This window comes from Pinus tabuliformis, chromosome 6 (assembly GCF_031772625.1).
Source record: "Pinus tabuliformis cultivar Carrire ecotype Pingquan chromosome 6, CPIR1, whole genome shotgun sequence".
Classification (NCBI taxonomy): Eukaryota; Viridiplantae; Streptophyta; class Pinopsida; order Pinales; family Pinaceae; genus Pinus; species Pinus tabuliformis.
The window spans coordinates 1094450802-1094469191 of record NC_142292.1 but is presented as its reverse complement, the minus strand read 5'-3'; the positions used below and the strand labels follow the sequence as shown (position 1 = coordinate 1094469191).

The window sequence follows — 18390 nt, the reverse complement described above, 5'->3', positions numbered from 1 at the left end:
CTATGCCTTCACTGAAGTTGTGAACTGGGTAGCTCGATTTGCCAACATGACTGATGCTTTCACAACTATGTCTCTCTCCATCTTTTCGAGTTGCTCTTATAATCCGTCGTTGAGACGTCAACGACCAAGATTAAATGTCCATCAATGGCTAATATCAATTAGACTTCATCAATGGAAGTCTCTTGAGCAATCTCCAACATCCTTAATTAATTAACTTTAATTAACCAACTTTCTTAATTTAAACCTAGGAAATAATTAATTATCGGCCAATTAATTTAATTAAGGTGTTTCAGAGCCATATCTTGCGAACCATTTCTGGGTATTGGAGATCCTGTGTTCCTTAACCTCTTAGCACCATCTGAGACTCGAACACCTGTCCAATGCTACCACCATAACCAAAAACTAATAGTCCCTCTTAGCGAGTGAGATTTTTTCTCCCCGTCATCTCGCCTCTACTTCCTATAACTGGACTGATCACATTGCTGATGTCTGATGTCTGTTTCACCTCCTGTCTTCACTTCTCATACTGATTTGACTCCCTATCACTAGAAATCACCGTGAAGAAGCCAATTTGGCGAACATTGTCCACCAACAACTACACATGCTCTGATCTACCTCACACTGTTGTTGCCACTGCTCTGCTGCTATACTGCACTGCTACTGCAAGTACTACAATAGTGAGTCTGACCTTCACTTGATCTCCCTCTGAAACAAAACTGGGAAATCTTGCCTAGATGAAATCTCCTCCGTGGAGTCTCATCTTGCTAGAACTGCACTTGCAACCTGCAACTGGGCAATTCACACTACATCCAATTTTACGAATTTCCTGCAACTTCAACTGGAAACTTGATCTTTACCGATCCACTGTGTCCCTGCAATTGTTCCTTGAGTCTTTAATTGCAACTAGCTCTGCTCTATCTATGGAGCATCTCACGGTGCCCAACTCTCTGTGCCTCTCTAGTATCTGACTGTTGTTAGCCCTGCACTGTCCCTCAAGATGTGATTGCGCCTGTTGACACTGATCCTCTTGCTATTGAACACTGTGGGTCCCTGTAGCAAAGGTAATGATCCATGTGAAGAATAAAGTTCTTCCCACAGATCCTGCCCGTCCCTGCAGCTCCGAAGCATCATGCTCCTCCTCCATCTGGATATATAGCTGCTATCAATTCAAACTCTTCCAACCTAGAGGTCAACTCATCTATCTCCACCGAAGCTATCATCTGCTTCTGCCCCTTCTTGTTTTAATTCCTCTTTGGACAATGGGTGATGTAGTGACCAAACTCACCAAATCCGAAGCATTTGACCTTTGACAAGTCCTTTTTCTTCTTCTCGCTTCCCTTTGAGTTTTGTCCCTGAGTGGGTCCCTTCCTAACCTTCCCTTTACTAGCAAGGGCTACGTTCTCCACTTCCTCCTTCTCCACTTTTGGTCCTGTTACCGCTAAAAATAGCAGGAGTCCTAAAAGGGGATCCTTGAAGGGTTACCACTAGGCTAAGGGCAATAATGGAGCGATAGCCCACTATCATCTCGGTTAAGGCTCCCTACTCTTTACGGATTTTCGCCAATGGGAGGAGACCCGTCATTTTAAGGATCACGAAATGGATGGACCAATGATAGGGCGAGGAGTGATCTTGGAAGCTAATTCACAAGAAAGGCTCAAATATGTGGTTTGCTTGTCTTGGAAGACAAGATGGAAGGCTCTCTAGGAAGGGCTTGGGGAAGATTTCTAGGGTTATGTTTTGAGTATGTGTATTACAAACGAGATCCATAAGTCCTAGAATTCTTGTGGAAACTTGGGTTCCAAGTGATCTTTGAAGAATTAACCTTGAAAGTGCATGGGATCACACGCGACCAAGTGGACCTAAGGTTCGATCAAGGGGATGGGATTTAGCAACCAATGATATGCTTGACCTAATTAGGGAGGGGAAAGGGATCAAGCACTGAATTTTCAATGAGTGGCAATGCAAGGATCCTAGTGAGGTTTCTAGCTTAAGGGAAACCAAGGGCAAGAATTGGTCTTCAAGTTAGGGCTTGCGATATCTCAATATCCCATCGTCAGAATATCATGAAATTTGGAGGGCTTCTTGAGGACACACCAGCACAATTGTGAACCAAAAATCGTAGTATTTGGATGGCTAGATTGTGAGATAATTTATGCCGTATGTGACCTAGAGGACTAGACCTAGAGAAGAGGAAAGGGGAGAAGGAAAATAGGTTTAAGGTAATCACCTTTGGGTGGTCCCATGCTTAATCCTTTGGGGAGATTGGAGTAAGGTAGAATTATGACTATGGACTTTTGAATTTTCTAGGTCAAGGAGGCCTCAAAGACAACTTCTCTTGGCACTAGGGCAGCAACAAAAACAACGTCAAAGGTTTTATACTTCGTTTTGCAAGGTAAATGGCTTGTCAAGATAAATTTCAGTAATGAAACATCCCTAGGAACATTCATTCATTATACATGGCCCATAAATGAATCATTCACTATCTAGAAACAAAATTTCCACAACTTCGCATAAGAGATGCAACAAATAAGCCCTAGTATAGCGAAATCCTAGCAACAATGTATGTGACAAAATTAGAAAGAAAGAACAACATTAAAATGTACTTACATGTATAAGAATATGTCCAACCATCCAAAAACTTGCCATCAACAAGCTGCAAGATATATGAAAATTATTCAAACATCAAAATCAATGTTGCACGAAGCGGGAGCGAAGCGGAAGCGCGGAGCGCGGAAGCATCATTTTCCAAAAATCTAGGAAGCGAAGCGTCCGCGGAAGCGTCTGCTATATATATATATTTTTTTATATTTTTTTGCATTTATACTCAAAACAAACATCCCAAATACCAAATTAATTGTAGAAGACATGAAAACATGCATATTTTTGCTGGACAATGCTTGTACAATGCTTGTTACCAATAACCTATTTTGCTTGACATTAGGGTTTCAGCATATAAATATTATCCCTGCCTCTGAATTGTAATGATGCCATACATACAGCTGAGACAAATTATGTCATAGTGCCAAGATCAACACTGTGTACTGTGCGAGATCATGAGCATATATATTACTATGCTAAGGGAGACCATACATAATACTGAAATACTACCAAGGTGCCATACAATGTTGAGATGCCATACATATTTGATAGTGATGACATGAATAACTCCACTGATGTCAATGATGCCATAATTCTGAGGTGACATACATAGCTGGAATGATGATAATGATGTCAAATGTACAATAGTGAAAATTATGATGGCAACGAATATGTATTGCATATGAAATATCAACGTATATTATTGTGCCTAGACCATCCAAAGATACTGTAGAGACCATACCAGATAATACAGGGCGATTCCAACAAGGTTGTAGATTATACGCAGAGAAGAGTCATAGGTATTACAGTGATGCTGAGATTAACAGGCTGGGAGGAACCATACAACAAAGACAACAAATGTAACATATATACATGTGCTCTACTGAACCCAAACTACATACCCCCGTATACATAAAATTGTGTGGAGACTTGCGTATCGATTGTGCCAAGATTTATATGTCATAATGCCAAGGTCATAATATATATAATACACAAAATTAACCATAAGAAAAGCGCAGAGCCGAGACTATACATTAGAGCGTTAACAATAATGAACCTCTGTGATGAATCACAATGTAACAAACCTCCGAGATGATGAACCATAATATAACCTCTGCGAAACAAATATATGTGATGATGTTGTTACAGTCATGCAAGATTATCTATTCGGTGTAGCGACCCAAGATCAATGTCGAGATCATGTCTGGAATAGCAGAGCGAGACCAATGCAAGGATGCGAGACTGTGTAAGGTGCGAGGTTATGATTCAGAACAACAAATGGCAATGGGAGTGTTGAAGTAGATGCGAGAGTCGTTTCTATAGGAGAAAGAGATCACATGCCAATCCAAAATGAGAACTTTGTAGTCATCCGAGCGAGAGAAAGAAATTAAAAAAAAATCAAGTTTATTTTGCTGCCCGCGCGGAAATTTCCGGAAGCGCTCGGGTTGCGTGCGCTTCCGGGCGGGTTGCGTGGCGCTTCCGGATGCCCGAATCGCCCTCCGAAGCGCGGATCCGGGGCAACGCAACCTAAAAACCAGGAAACGTTTTTAAAAAACCGAATCGCGCCTCATAAAAATTGGAATCGCGCTTCGCCTGGAGATTCCGGAACGATTCCGTACGGGTCGCGATTCCGGCTTAGGATCCGAGGGGGGGGGGGCGATTCCTGCAACACTGATCAAAATTCATTCCATGCTCCAAAATTCGTCTTCCAAGAAGAATAGCGAAAATCTCTAAAGAGATACTAGTTCAAAATCCAAGTGATGATGATAAATGAACTCTCAGCATTTGTATTTATACACCTAATGAGTCTGATTTAGCTACTCGGGCCTACATTAGCCCCTAAAATAAAAATAATGTGCAAATAATTAGCTTTCGGGGACGAGCCCACCAAACTAGCTCATAAACAAAATAAAAAGCTTCTCAAGAGGTTGAATGATCAATAAGACATGTCGTTGAGCCCTCTAAGAAGCCCGATGAAGTCCATAAGTGCCATAATGATGAATAGGACTTCTAAAGGTAATGGACAAGGGGTTGGCCCCTTGTTCTCCACATAATAAACTTGTGTTGCTCCCAATGGGTGTGAGTGCACACAAGTGACCTCATGGGTCTCCAAGTAAGTCGAAGATGCTTGTATACCATCTGTAAGGGCTCAGATGATGGTGTAAGTGATGCCACATCGACATTCAAGTCCTGGGTCATCTGCCAAGTGCATTGTACAATTGTGGGGTTGGCTGGGAAAAGGTGAACCAAGGTGCATCTTCCTCGTCCAATAGGAGCATCTCGAGCAACCTCTGAGCATCTCTGGGGATCCATGGAGTGCTGTCTACTGTTGTGGAGGCCCATTGCCCTCAACACACACCCTACATGTGCCAATGTAGTCCTATGGAGAGTTAGGACCCCATATAGGGAGATCAAACCCAAAATGGAGACCACCTGCAATCCTGCATAATATCTAATGCGTCCCCTAACCTTCTAGTACAATAAGTCATCAAGGAAATCGAGTAAAAGAACTTACTAAACCATGGACAACAGGATGGCACTTCATAATGGCATGCCCTTCCATAGTGGGCTTTGGCATGTGCTAAAGTCTCCAAGCTCCAAATGGGGTTAACCAAGTATCCTATTAGGTGGACTCTACTTTTAAAGGGGATAGTATGTCCAAGATACATCCTTTAAAGGGTGGTGGCATGTGATAAAGAGATGAATGGAGTAGGGGATGAAAAGGGGCAGCCCTGGGCCACATGCTAGGGTACAAGGGTAGCTAATAAAAGGGAAGCCCACACTTGGGTATATAATGTATAGGAGGGAGCAATCGTGGTACATGAGGTGCCCCGACCTTGATTTTTCCACCCTTTTTTATATGCCTTTTGCCTTTTATGATTTTTCTTTAATTGACTGCTTGGGGCTCAAGGGATAAGAGCATGATGTGTGAGATATAGCAGTGGATACCCCCTTTAAGGTAGGGCAGTTCATTGCCCACCAGGGGTTGGGACAATCATGGGTTCTTGAATGATAAAGGAGGTTCATCTAGGGCCTGTAGGAACCAGGGTGATGGCCATGATGATGGGGTAGAGCTCATGTATTGGATTTTGCCCACGTGCTAAGTGTGTTTGTCTCGGCCATCTTTAGCATTTTGTGGTACATTTTCCTATTGAATGTGGCCAATTATGCTTTGACTTTTCTTTTCAGTTGCATCAAACTCTGGGGCATCATTCCGGGCCCGACCCAAGGTGTGGGTAAGGGTAAGGGGAAGGCTAGCCCTATGTGGACCTAGGTGGGAAAAATGATGAATGGGGTTATAATGAGTGGAAGGGGAGTGATATATATGGATGAGGGAGCGGGACCATGCAACCAAAATCAGGGTTTCTCATGTAGTACCATCCCTAAAGCCCAAGGGTCAGTAAAAGAGATCCCATGGGATTAGGGTCATAGGTTAACATCCAAAAGAGGTCTAAGGGACAAGAGCACAAACCTAGCCCACTCTTTCCGCTGAATCCCCCCATTAATCCATGCCCAAAAATGCCCATGTTAAGCAAACTACAATACTAAATTACCAAATGACAAGGCATACCTTTAGGTTTAGGAGGCCCACCTTCAAACATACGATCATGACAGATGGGTGAGGGATCACATGGTTGGCTCAGGTGGTAGAGAAATGGCACAACGAGCTAGTTGGTCGTTGCAAGGGGCCGCTGGCTGCCGGCTGTGGACCATCTTGGAGCAATTTTTTCTCCTAGGGATATCACCCACAAAATGGTGGGTAATAGGTCCTTTGTTGCTACTGTTGATAGTACCTTTTGTGAGGCTAAGGCTCAGCTCCTCTTGAGTGAAGTCACTCCATAGGCGATCCCAACTTGGTAGTGTGCCTCACCCAAAAATAACTTGGATGAATGTACGCTACTCTTGGGAACATCCATTTAGAGCTGTACGCACCAGCTCATCCTCAGACGGTTTCTCCCTAACGGCTGCAAGCTCATCTCGGACATTCTGAAGTCTAATGAGATAGGGAGTAACGACTTCACCCTTCTGCATCCTCGCAGTCCTCAAATTTTCCTTGAGAACCATTTTGCGATTCTTAGATGGATTCTCATATAGCTTTATGACGACATCCCACATATGCTTTGCGGGACGACATGATCCCTAGCACTTTCCAGGACCATTCTCTTAGCTTTGGCCATCTCTTTCTTGAAGGTAGCCAATTGTTGTGGAATTGTTGGCTTTGCCATGGCATTTTTCACGAACTCCTTCAGACCATGCTCATCTAATCGGAATTGCATCCTGGCCTTTTAGGCACCAAAGTTAGATGCTCCATCAAGTCTGTCTTGATCATTGAGTCTTGTTGTGGCCATCTCTGTGAAATTCAAATAAAGTGGAGACTGTTGCTGGAATCTCCTTCTCCTTCCTTCTTGGCCTCTCTTCTGCTACTCACACTCCCTTAGGAATGCACAAATTTGCTCTTGCTTGCCTTCGAAAACACTTCTCCGACACTCACACTGCCTATTACTCTTCAATTGAGCAACTTGCTCTACCTTCCAGAAGTCCTTTTTCAGAATCTGGCACGCAATCTGCTGCTCCTGAAGTACACACTGGCTAGATTGGCAAGACTAATTCGGTCTACTACTGCTAGAAATCACAAATCTCCTTCCTGAAGCTGGAAGTGGAAACCCTCTGAGAAATTCAGGAAGTTTCCTTTGTATGCTATTCTGTTCCTACCTAGTACAGATCTGCAACTGCAACCCTTACTGCAAATCTTCTGCGCCAAGATTGACTCTGCGAATCAACTGATATGCTATTCCAAACTCTCCATTCGGCAACCATTGCCTGCCAGAACTGCTACTGAGCAAATCGAACTTTTCCACTTCACTGGGTTTGGAAATCAATTCTCTGCCTAGCTGGCCTCTGCAAATCTGAACCTTGTGCATAAGATCTCCCTCTGAAACTGAACGATTTGCGGATCTTTCACCTCTGAGCCTTTGATCGTATCAATAACGCTCTGATACCATGTGAAATTTCATTAAATTGCAACGATTGGAGTTTATTCTTCTAACTGATTAGCAATTTATTTGTTTTACAACAAATAGCGAATAAATCACACTTCAATTCTTCACAATAAAAAAACATGTTGCAAAAGTAAAATAAGGAACTAAGAAATATATTCACACACATAAAAATTGACACAATTATTTTGGACTAAAAGCCTTTGGAAAAACCCAGAAGGGAAAACAGGTGCAACATATGAGGGTTTATTTTATTAGTATGCAACAATTTTTGAGAGTACAATAATCTGGATGCCCAACTAACAATCCTTTGGAAAATATCTGGCAAATAATTTATAGATTTTAGATCTCCTCTGCTAAACAATTCAGCCTCCCTTTCCTGCTCGAGCACCACACTAGCTATTCGCACTGCAGCCTGGAATTTGCACTGTTGGTCTAGGGAAACTCGCACTGCCTGGAAATTGGCTCCAAGTGAGCCGTCTTTCCTCCCTCTGTCACTGGAAACCACACACTTCTTCACGGAAATAGATCCGACCTCTAGCTGCTCATTTGTGGCTCTTCCGACAACTCGCACTCGGGTTTCTTGCAATTACCACTCACTTTTGGGGCCCTCTCTGCAAATAATTCAACCTCCTTTCCCTTGCCAATTCGGCACTGGAGAATCAATGGAAAACTCTCTGGAATCCTGCCATCTGATTTTCTACTACATCTCTTTGATGCTCTCCCTCTGGCTCAAATTGAGCCCTCATTGAAGCTATGAACTGGGTAGCTTGATTTGCCAAGATGATTGATGCTCTCACAACTGTCTCTCTCCAACCCTTCGAGCTGCTCTTAAAATCTATCGTTTGAGACTTCAACGACCAAGATTAAATCTCTATCAACGACTAATATCAATTAGACTTCATCAATAGAAGTCTCTATAGCAATCTCCAACATCCTTAATTAATTAACTTTAATTAACCAACTTTCCTAAGTTAAACTTAGGAAATAATTAATTATTGGCTAATTAATTTAATTATGGTGTTTCAGAGCCATATCTTGCGAAACCATTTCTGGGTATTGGAGATCCTGTGTTCGTTAGCCTCTTAGCACCATCTGAGACTAGAACACCTTGTTGACCACTACGTGTCAACTTCCCATAGCAGTACACCCCTTTTTTTCGCAAAAGGGATAGCGCTTGATTGATGTGTCTGTGCCATTCGACAGTCATCGTCGACTTGATCGATTTATGTTGTAAACCCAGTCTGCATGTGTGAATTGTAAATAATCTTAGCAGAGTTGAGTCATGTATGTAAATTGCCTAGGTGGACCTAATTTTCTAGTGATAATCTACATTCCAGAAGGTTTTTTGTCTCACCAATCCATGATCGGCAGAGTTTTTCTTCAGCCTAACCCCAAAGCCGGAATGAATTTTCTCATTAGAATCTTAGAGGAATCCTAGTGTGTTGATTTGCTAGATTATATTTGGTCGCAGAGCTAGGTGATCTATGAGGGTCTATGTCAAATGGGTTTTCCCCTTTGAGATGTAAAATTGTAAAAGTCATGATGTAAAGTGTCTTGAGGGTTAGAAAATGTTTTAATCCCCTCATAATTCCTAAGTCCTAGGTCCTCGGTGATTTTTCCAAAGGCTAAGTTCGAGGATTCAAAAATAAAAATTAAAAAATTAAAAAATTAATTAATTAGAAAATAAAAAAAAATAATTAAATAATAATAAGTCAAATTTTTGAGTAAATAAATGCAGAATTTTAATTTTTTAATATATTAAAATGCATTTAAAAATTCGACGGATGAGATTAAAAGAAATCTTGATCCTCATCGACGGTCGAGATTAATTTGACATGGATCACTCGAACTAGCTGTTGGGAATTTTCCCTTTAAATAGGGTGCTTGGGGTCATTTGAGATGAGATTTGATCTGAGAGTCTGGTGCTAAAGAAAGCTCTCTTGTAGTCATTTTTTGTGCAATAAAAAAAGACTTTGGGGTTAAAAATCTTGCTGTTGTTACTCTTCTGGAAATGCTGTAAGATTGTTTTATTTTTCTGCATAATTTTATTTTCAGCCATTGAGGATAGCTTAATGAAGATTGATCTAGGCACAGGTATCTTGTCTGATCTTTGGGGTTTGAATGATGGTTTAGATTCTGAAATATAGTGGCAGGTATCTCCATTTGATCTGGGTTTCACTATTGTTTTCTCCCTCTATGTTAATGGTTGATTTTAAGCTATGCAGGAAATCTTTTTTTCAGATTACCGGGCGTTAGGGGAAGTTCTTAGCTGAACTAGCCAACTCCCGGATTGTGTTTTTTGAAAGAGCCCAGCCAGTTCTTGATCTTGGGCTTATCATTTGAAATTTTTTATGAATGCATGTAGGGTTTTTTGAAGTGTCTCACGTTAAAATTAAATTATGATAATACTACTGTGATTATTGACAAATCTGGCTACTAAAGAGCCTTAGATCTGTAAATACTGTAAATTGTTTAGCTGGTTTTAGGGTTTTCAGTTTATTTTTGGCACATTTTACTTCTGGGTTTTTTTTTTGTTTTTTACAGGTTGTAGGTACAATTTCTAAGAAATATTTCAGGGTTTCATTCAGGCAATCTGGAGCAGGATTTTAAATTTTGATCAAGTTTCTACAGGTTTAGAAATTCTTCTTTGCTGTTGTAGCCATCCTCAAACCCGCAGAGCTGTTGGCTGCCAGCTTAGCCTCCGCACTACCATCTCTCAGCTCTCAGCTCTCTCTCCTCCATTTTCATCACCATTTCTCCCTCACGCTGACCTGCAGTCATTTTTTCTGTCCTGAGAACCACATCCATGCAGCCACACGTCCCTCTCATTCTACGCACAGTTCAGTCATAAACCACGCTCCTCAGACCTGCGTGTTGCCCTTGTGCTATTCCTACACTACCACCATCTCAGCGTCGTTTGGTTCTCTCTGTCACACTCGCACCACCCTTGTTCTCTTCTGCGGCATTTCTGAAACCCTCGCCTGCAAGCTCAATTCTCTGCCTGCATCGAGCCATCTTCAAGCTGCTTCATACCCCTGCGTTTTTCCTATATCTCTCCACGCTGCCCATTGCTCGTACAACTCCGCGCAGCTGCCAATCAAATTTGCAAAGCAAATCTTCAGCGATCTCCACGCAAACCTGCAAAAAGAAAACACATTATTTAAAGTGCTGCCCAGCATTCTCACGCAGCCATATATACACGCTTCTGCCTGCTCCTTAACGTTGCTACAGTTACGTTGCATTACATTTGCCCGTCCTCTCTTCCTGCATTTTCTCATCCTTCTGCTGCCATACGACCCCCTTCCCATGTGGTCCGTATGCTCCTAAATCTGCAAAAAACGAATCCGTAGCTGCTCACTACCTGCAAAACAATTTACCTGCGTCCCTTCTCCCTTCATTTCTTCCGCTGTCCTGTGTTTCTCTGTCGTCAAACACCTGCACATACACGACAAACAACTAAAATGCGTTCGATTTTTATTTTGTTACATTTCACTTGTATTTTATAAACAACGTAGGTTTGTAATTTTAGTTTTATTTTTTATGTGTGTACGTTGATTTAGTTTTAGGTTAGGGTTAGTGTTTTTAGATTTTAGAATTGAATTTTATTTTAGCTCAAAGATTTTCAATTTTATTTTAGTTTTTGATTATTTCTTCTAGGTTTTGATAAGAGAATGAGAATTTTAATTTTAGATTTAGAGTTAGATTAGAGTTAGACTTTAGTAAAAAATAAAAATAAAAAAATAAAAAAAAATTCATAAAAAGTTTAAAAGTTCTCTTTTACTTTTTAGACTTTAGTTTTAGATTTAATTATTATTATTATTATTATTATTTTTTTTTTTAAGTTTTGACTTTAAACAAATCAATAAAAAATAAAAAAGTTAAAAAAGTTAAAATGTTCATTTTTATTAGACTTTTGTTTAAAGTTAGATTTAAATCATAAAAATTCATAAAAAGCTCCTTTTTGTTTTTAATAGATTTTAGTTTAGATTTTGATTTAATTTAGTTTAGATTTTTAGATTTATCTTAATCTTAGAATTCTATTTAAAAAATAAATTTTTTTTATAAAAATAAAAATCATAAATTTTTTTTAGATCTAGTTTAGATTTATTTTATTTTATTTGATTTTAGGTTTGAGTTTTATTTTTAGAATTAAGTTTTCATTTTTGTTATAGTTTAGTTTAGTTTTATTTTATTTCAGAATAAATAAAAAAATAAAAATAACAATTCATAAAAAGTTAAAAATTTTCTTTTTACCTTTTAGACTTTAGTTTAGATTAAATTTTATTTTTATTTAGGATTTTAGTTTTGACTTCAAATTTTATAAAAAAATATAAAAATATTATAATTTTTTTTTTATTATTATTATTATTTTTTTTGAAAAAGCTTAATAAAAAATTGAAAATTTCATTTTTGGCGACTTTTGCAGTGTTTATGTTCCATTTCTCTATAGCTAAATGCACTTAAATGTTTAGTTAAAGTTAGCTATGTGAGAGTGGTAACTGATCAGCATTTAAATTTTATGATCATTAAAGCATTTAATTTTTCTTTAAGTTTAATTGCTGGATCATTGTTAAAGCATTGTGAATTTACTGGATATCTTGCATTTCTTGGGTTATTTGATGATAAATGTTTGTTTTACATGGTTCATATTTCTGCAACATCTAATCATTTAATCATTAACTCTATAAGGCACTGGCCTATTAAATTTAACAAAATCTTCGTGTCTCCCAACCCAACTGGTCCACAGTTGGTCTTCATCGTCTCATAGGGTCTACCCCCCTTAGCTGCGGGAGACAGGCTTAAACAGAGAGATCGGGGATCAGAGTGACAGCCCCCGGTCTGAGCGTTGTTGTGTCAATATGTGCGACAACATTTTTGGCGCCGTTGCCGGGGATAGAGTTTTTCTGTCCTTGGCGTTTCAACGACATTCATCTTCTCATTTCTCATCATTCTTTCATCTTTCTCATCTCTCATTTGAATTGGCATATTCAACATTTTTGGTTATCATTTGGATCTTTTATCGCCTTATCTTTCGTCATATCAGCAATCACTCTTCAGTTCGTGTCTCGTTTGGGTGGCAACTCCATTGCTTTTCATTTATTTTTTCCAGACAAGAAGCTTTCCTCATATCTGCTTGTTGGTTTCTTTTGGATCCTAGAATTAGATTCATTGTTCAAGTGGCGACTCCACTTCTTTCATCTATTGATTTTCTTGAGCAGAGATCTCGTTCTATCATCCATTTGGTCCCTCGTTATTCATCATGGATTATACGTTTAAACCATGTCATTTTACTGATAACCTCCATGATATTCTGGAAGTGGCCATTTCTAAATTACCTTTGTTCTCAAGTGGTGATGCAGTCGCTGTTAAAAGACATCCAGGCTTGTTTACTCGTATAATGATCATATATTGTAGACCCCCTCAGTATAATCATGAAGATGTCAAAATGCGTCTTTTGGTCTTTTCTTTAGAGGGTGATGCTTTGAATTGGTTTAACGATTATCCTAAGGATTCTTTCACTTCTTTACAAGACCTTGTCAATGCTTTTAAAGATCGATATGGTGATCCAGATAGCTCGTCTTGTGCCCCTAAAATTGTGCAACAAAATGAAAGTAATCTTATGAAAGGTTCAATTGTCGGTGAAAGATTCCAAGACAATTCTTCATATCAGAATGTGCCATCCACCTGTACTATTGCAGATCAAATCCATGATAGTGGAAAAGCAGGGACAAATGACAACGAAAAGGAAGATCAAAAGAAAATTATACAAGAACTAATGCTACTGGTAAAAAATATGGACTTTAATCAAACTAATTACGCCAATGATGTGAGAACTTTATGCACCAGTGTTGCACGAAGCGCCCCTCCCCCCCACGGTTCCAAGCCCCGAAGCGCGTCCCGTACGGAAGCGCCTAGGAAGCTTGGCCAGAAGCGGCGCTTCCGAATTCGGAAGCGGCGCTTCGGCTTTTTTAGCCGCTTCCTGGAAATTTGGAAGCGTTTTACGGAAGCGCCGAAGCGCGCTTCGTACGGTGCTTCGGGCGTCGGAAGCGTGGCGCTTCGGAGGAGGAAGCGTGGAGCTTCGGAGGAGGAAGCGTACGCTTCCGTACGCTTCCAGAAAAGCTTCCGGAAAAGCGTTTAGAAAATCATTTTTTTTCAATTTTTTTTTTAAATTTTAGGTGAGTTTGCTTGTTGGGGGTGGGTCTACCTTGGGTTAGGGTGATGAATGAAGGCAAAAAAAAATATAAATATAGCAGATGCTCCCTCATGGTAATGTTAAATTCTTAAAGTAAAAGTGACATTCTCCTTTATTTTTCATTTTCATCCTTTTACTTAAATTTTTAACATTACCATGAAATGACTCAGGATGTTTGAGAGTGGTTCGAGCCTCATTGGACTTCATATGGAGAAAATAGAATTTCATATCCTATTCAAAATTCAGCAGACTTAACAGTTTTCAGGAATTCAGGATCAATGGGATTGTGGCATTTCATTAGATTATATCAAGTATGAAGGTATGCGATTAGCATTTAATCAAGAGCACCAAGCCCTATATGTATCCTAGTGTTGGTGGTGTTAATTGTTGAACTCCTTTGTCACGCGGCACGCCCTTAGCAAAAAATTACCTTTCAATCAAGTCAAAATCATCGATCAAACATGTTAAGCTTTTTCTACCATATTTTAAGTCTTGAATTAGGTAGTTTGATCAAAATTGGGCAATGTTGACTAATATCCCTAGACAATCAAGGTAGAGGCAAAGGCTAGACAAGAGGAGAAGAATCTAGATTCTAGATAATTAATGTACAATGGATGTTATATCTATCTTGATTTATGCAAAAATATGCATGTTTTCATGTCTTCTACAATTAATTTGGTATTTGGGATGTTTGTTTTGTGTATAAATGCAAAAAAATATAAATATATATATATATATATATAGCAGACGCTTTCGTGGACGCTTCGCTTCCTAGATTTTTGGAAAATGACGCTTCGGCGTCCCCGCTTCCAAAAAACGCTTCCGCTTCGTGCAACATTGTTATGCACCCACCTGGAAAAACGTAATAGGGAGATGGAGATCATGCAAAATCAGCATACTAAGGAAATTGAGGCCATGAAGATTAAATCATGACACAAAAATTAGTTTTATGCAAAGCAAGTTATCAAGCTTAGAGGAAAATATGACGACCATGAAAGCTAATCATGATAGGGAAATTAATTCTATGCAAAACAAGTTATTAACTATGGATGAAGAAATGATTATCATGACATTTGATCATAATAATCAGTTAGCTACCATGCAAGCAAATCATAAGGAAGAAATAAACTCTATGCAGCATTGCTTGATGACCATAAAGGAAAAAGACGATAAAGTAATAAAAGATATGGAAACTAATCAGATATGTCTTCAGAAAAAGTTATTGACCATGGAAGAAGATCATGCCAGGGAAATCAGTGCTATGAAAGTTGAACACTCTAGCTAGATAAATGCCATTACAATACAAGTACATAAATTTCAACAGGGGATTAAGGATGAAAGAAACCAGGAAACATCAATAGATCAGGAGCCTTCTCATTTGCTGCAGCAAGCTCCATCTTATTATGAGGAGGTCATTGGTTCGATTGAAAGGTGGTTAATTGAAGGTGATCCAGATAAAATTAAAAACGATAAAGATCAGATGCAAGATGAAGAAAGACATGTCACACATATCTTACATACTTCATCTAAGAGCTTTGAAACAGAAAGTTCCACGTCATCAGTAATACAGCCTGCCACAAAGAAAAAGCGCAAGAGAAAGAAAATGAGAAGAAGATTTGATGCATCAGATCGCCGCGAGCAGCTTGATTTTCGGATAGGAAAAAGTCCTACCATATGCAGAATTGGACATGGCACATCCGACAAGCAGCCGACAGATTTGCCTGAAAGCAGGCAAATGCTCAGTATACACTATATTGAACACATCTGATGCCATGGGGCATCCTTTGTATTGTATTTCTAACCCTACTCCTTGTTATTTCAACATTTTATTTTTGTTTTAGGATTAGATTTACTTTCCTTGTTAATAAATCAAGAGCTTATATTTTTCATATGCTTAAATGTTATACGATGATTTTTGGATAGACGCTACTTATTTCCGTTGTGTGTTGCGTGGATGCAGATTCTGGATTCTCACATTCCTACAGTGCAGCAACGTGTCCCCAAGTGAAGCCAGATGTTGACCACTACGTGTCAACTTCCCATAGCAGTACACTCCCTTTTTTCGCAAAAGGGATAGCGCTTGATTGACGTGTCCGTGCCATTCGACAGTCATCGTCGACTTGATCAATTTATGTTGTAAACCCAGTCTGCATGTGTGAATTGTAAATAATCTTAGCAAAGTTGAGTCATGTATGTAAATTGCCTAGGTGGACTTAATTTTCTAGTGATAATCTACTTTCCGGAAGGTTTTTTGTCTCACCGATCCATGATCGGCAGAGTTTTCCTTCAGCCTAACCCCAATGCCGGAATGAATTTTGTCATTAGAATCTTAGAGGAATCCTAGTGTGTTGATCTGCTAGATTATATTTGGTCGCAAAACTGGGTGGTCTATGAGGGTCTATGTCAAATGGGTTTTCCCCTTTGAGATGTAAAATTGTAAAAGTCATGATGTAAAGTGTTTTGAGGGTTAGAAAATGTTTTAATCCCCTCATAAGTCCTAAATTCCTAAGTCCTAGGTCCTAGGTGATTTTTCCAAAGGCTAAGTTCGAGGATCCAAAAATAAAAATTAAAATATTAAAAAAAATAATTAATTAGAAAATAAAAAAAATAATAATAAGTCAAATTTTTGAGTAAATAAATACATAATTTTAATTTTTTAATATATTAAAATGCATTTAAAAATTCGACGGATGAGATTAAAAGAAATCTTGATCCTCATCGACGGTCGAGATTAGTTTGACATGGATCACTCGAACTAGTTGTTGGGAATTTTCCCTTTAAATAGGGTGCTTAGGGTCATTTGAGATGAGATTTGATCTGAGAGTCTGGTGCTAAAGAAAGCTCTCTTGTAGTCATTTTTTGTGCAATAAAGAAAGACTTTGGGGTTAAAAATCTTGCTGGTGTTACTATTTTGGAAATGCTGTAAGATTGTTTTATTTTTCTGCATAATTTTATTTTCAGCCATTGAGGATAGCTTAATGAAGATTGATCTAGGCACAGGTATCTTGTCTGATCTTTGGGGTTTGAATGATGGTTTAGATTCTAAAATATAGTGGCAGGTATCTCCATTTGATCTGGGTTTCACTATTGTTTTCTCCCTCTATGTTAATGGTTGATTTTAAGCTATGCAGGAAATCCTTTTTTCAGATTACCGGGCGTTAGGGGAAGTTCTCGGCTGAACCAGCCAACTCCTGGATTGTGTTTTCTGAAAGAGCCCAACCAGTTCTTGATCCCGGGCTTATCATTTGAAATTTTTTATGAATGCATGCAGGGTTTTTTGAAGTGTCTCACGTTAAAATTAAATTCTGATAATACTACTGTGATTATTGACAAATCTGGCTACTAAAGAGCCTTAGATCTGTAAATACTGTAAATTGTTTAGCTGGCTTTAGGGTTTTTAGTTTATTTTTGGCACATTTTACTTCTGGGTTTTTTTTTTTTAACAGGTTGCAGGTACAGTTTATGAGAAATATTTCAGGGTTTCATTCATGCAATCTGGAGCAGGATTTTAAATTTTGATCAATTTTCTACAGGTTTAGAAATTCTTCTTTGCTATTGTAGCCATCCTCAAACCCGCAGAGCTGTTGGCTGCCAGCTTAGCCTCTGCACTACCATCTCTCAGCTCTCAGCTCTCTCTCCTCCGTTTTCATCACCATTTCTCCCTCACGCTGACCTGTAGTCATTTTTTTCTGTCCCGAGAACCACATCCATGCAGCCTCACTTCCCTCTCATTCTACGCACAGTTCAGTCCATAAACCACGCTCCTCAGACCTGCGTGTTGCCCTTGTGCTATTCCTACGCTACCACCATCTCAGCGTCGTTTGGTTCTCACTTCTCTCTGTCACACTCGCACCACCCTTGTTCTCTTTTGCGGCATTTCTGAAACACTCGTCTGCAAGCTCAATTCTCTGCCTGCATCGAGCCATCTTCAAGCTGCTTCATACCCCTGCATTTTTCCTATATCTCTCCACGCTGCCCATTGCTCGTACAACTCTTCGCAGCTGCCAATCAAATTTGCAAAGCAAATCTTCAGCTATCTCCACGCAAACCTGCAAAAGGAAAACGCATTATTTAAAGTGCTCCCCAGCATTCTCACGCAGCCATATATACACGCTTCTGCCTGCTCCTTAACGCTGCTACAGTTACGTTGCAATACATTTGCCCGTCCTCTCTGCCTGCATTTTCTCATCCTTCTGCTGCCATACGACCCCCTTCCCACATGGTCCGTACGCTCCTAAATCTGCAAAAAATGAATCCGCAGCTTCTCACTACCTTCAAAACAATTTACCTGTGTCCCTTCTCCCTTCATTTCTTCTGCCGTCCTGTGTTTCTCTGTTGTCAAACACCTGCACATACACGACAAACAGCTAAAATGCGTTCGATTTTTATTTTGTTACGTTTCACTTGTATTTTATAAACAACGTAGGTTTGTAATTTTAGTTTTATTTTTTATATGTGTGTACGCTGATTTAGTTTTAGGTTAGGGTTAGTGTTTTTATATTTTAGAATTAAATTTTATTTGAGCTCAAAGATTTTCAATTTTATTTTAGTTTTTGATAAGAGAATGAGAATTTTAATTTTAGATTTAGAGTTAGATTA

The 18390-nt window shown here is 39.2% G+C and overlaps 1 protein-coding gene across 3 annotated transcripts in view; it reads left to right on the top strand.

Annotated features, from left to right (window-relative positions):
* LOC149262730 (coiled-coil protein) overlaps positions 1–18390 on the top strand; it is a 382714-nt gene that overhangs the window by 99934 nt on the left and 264390 nt on the right. The window lies entirely within an intron of this gene.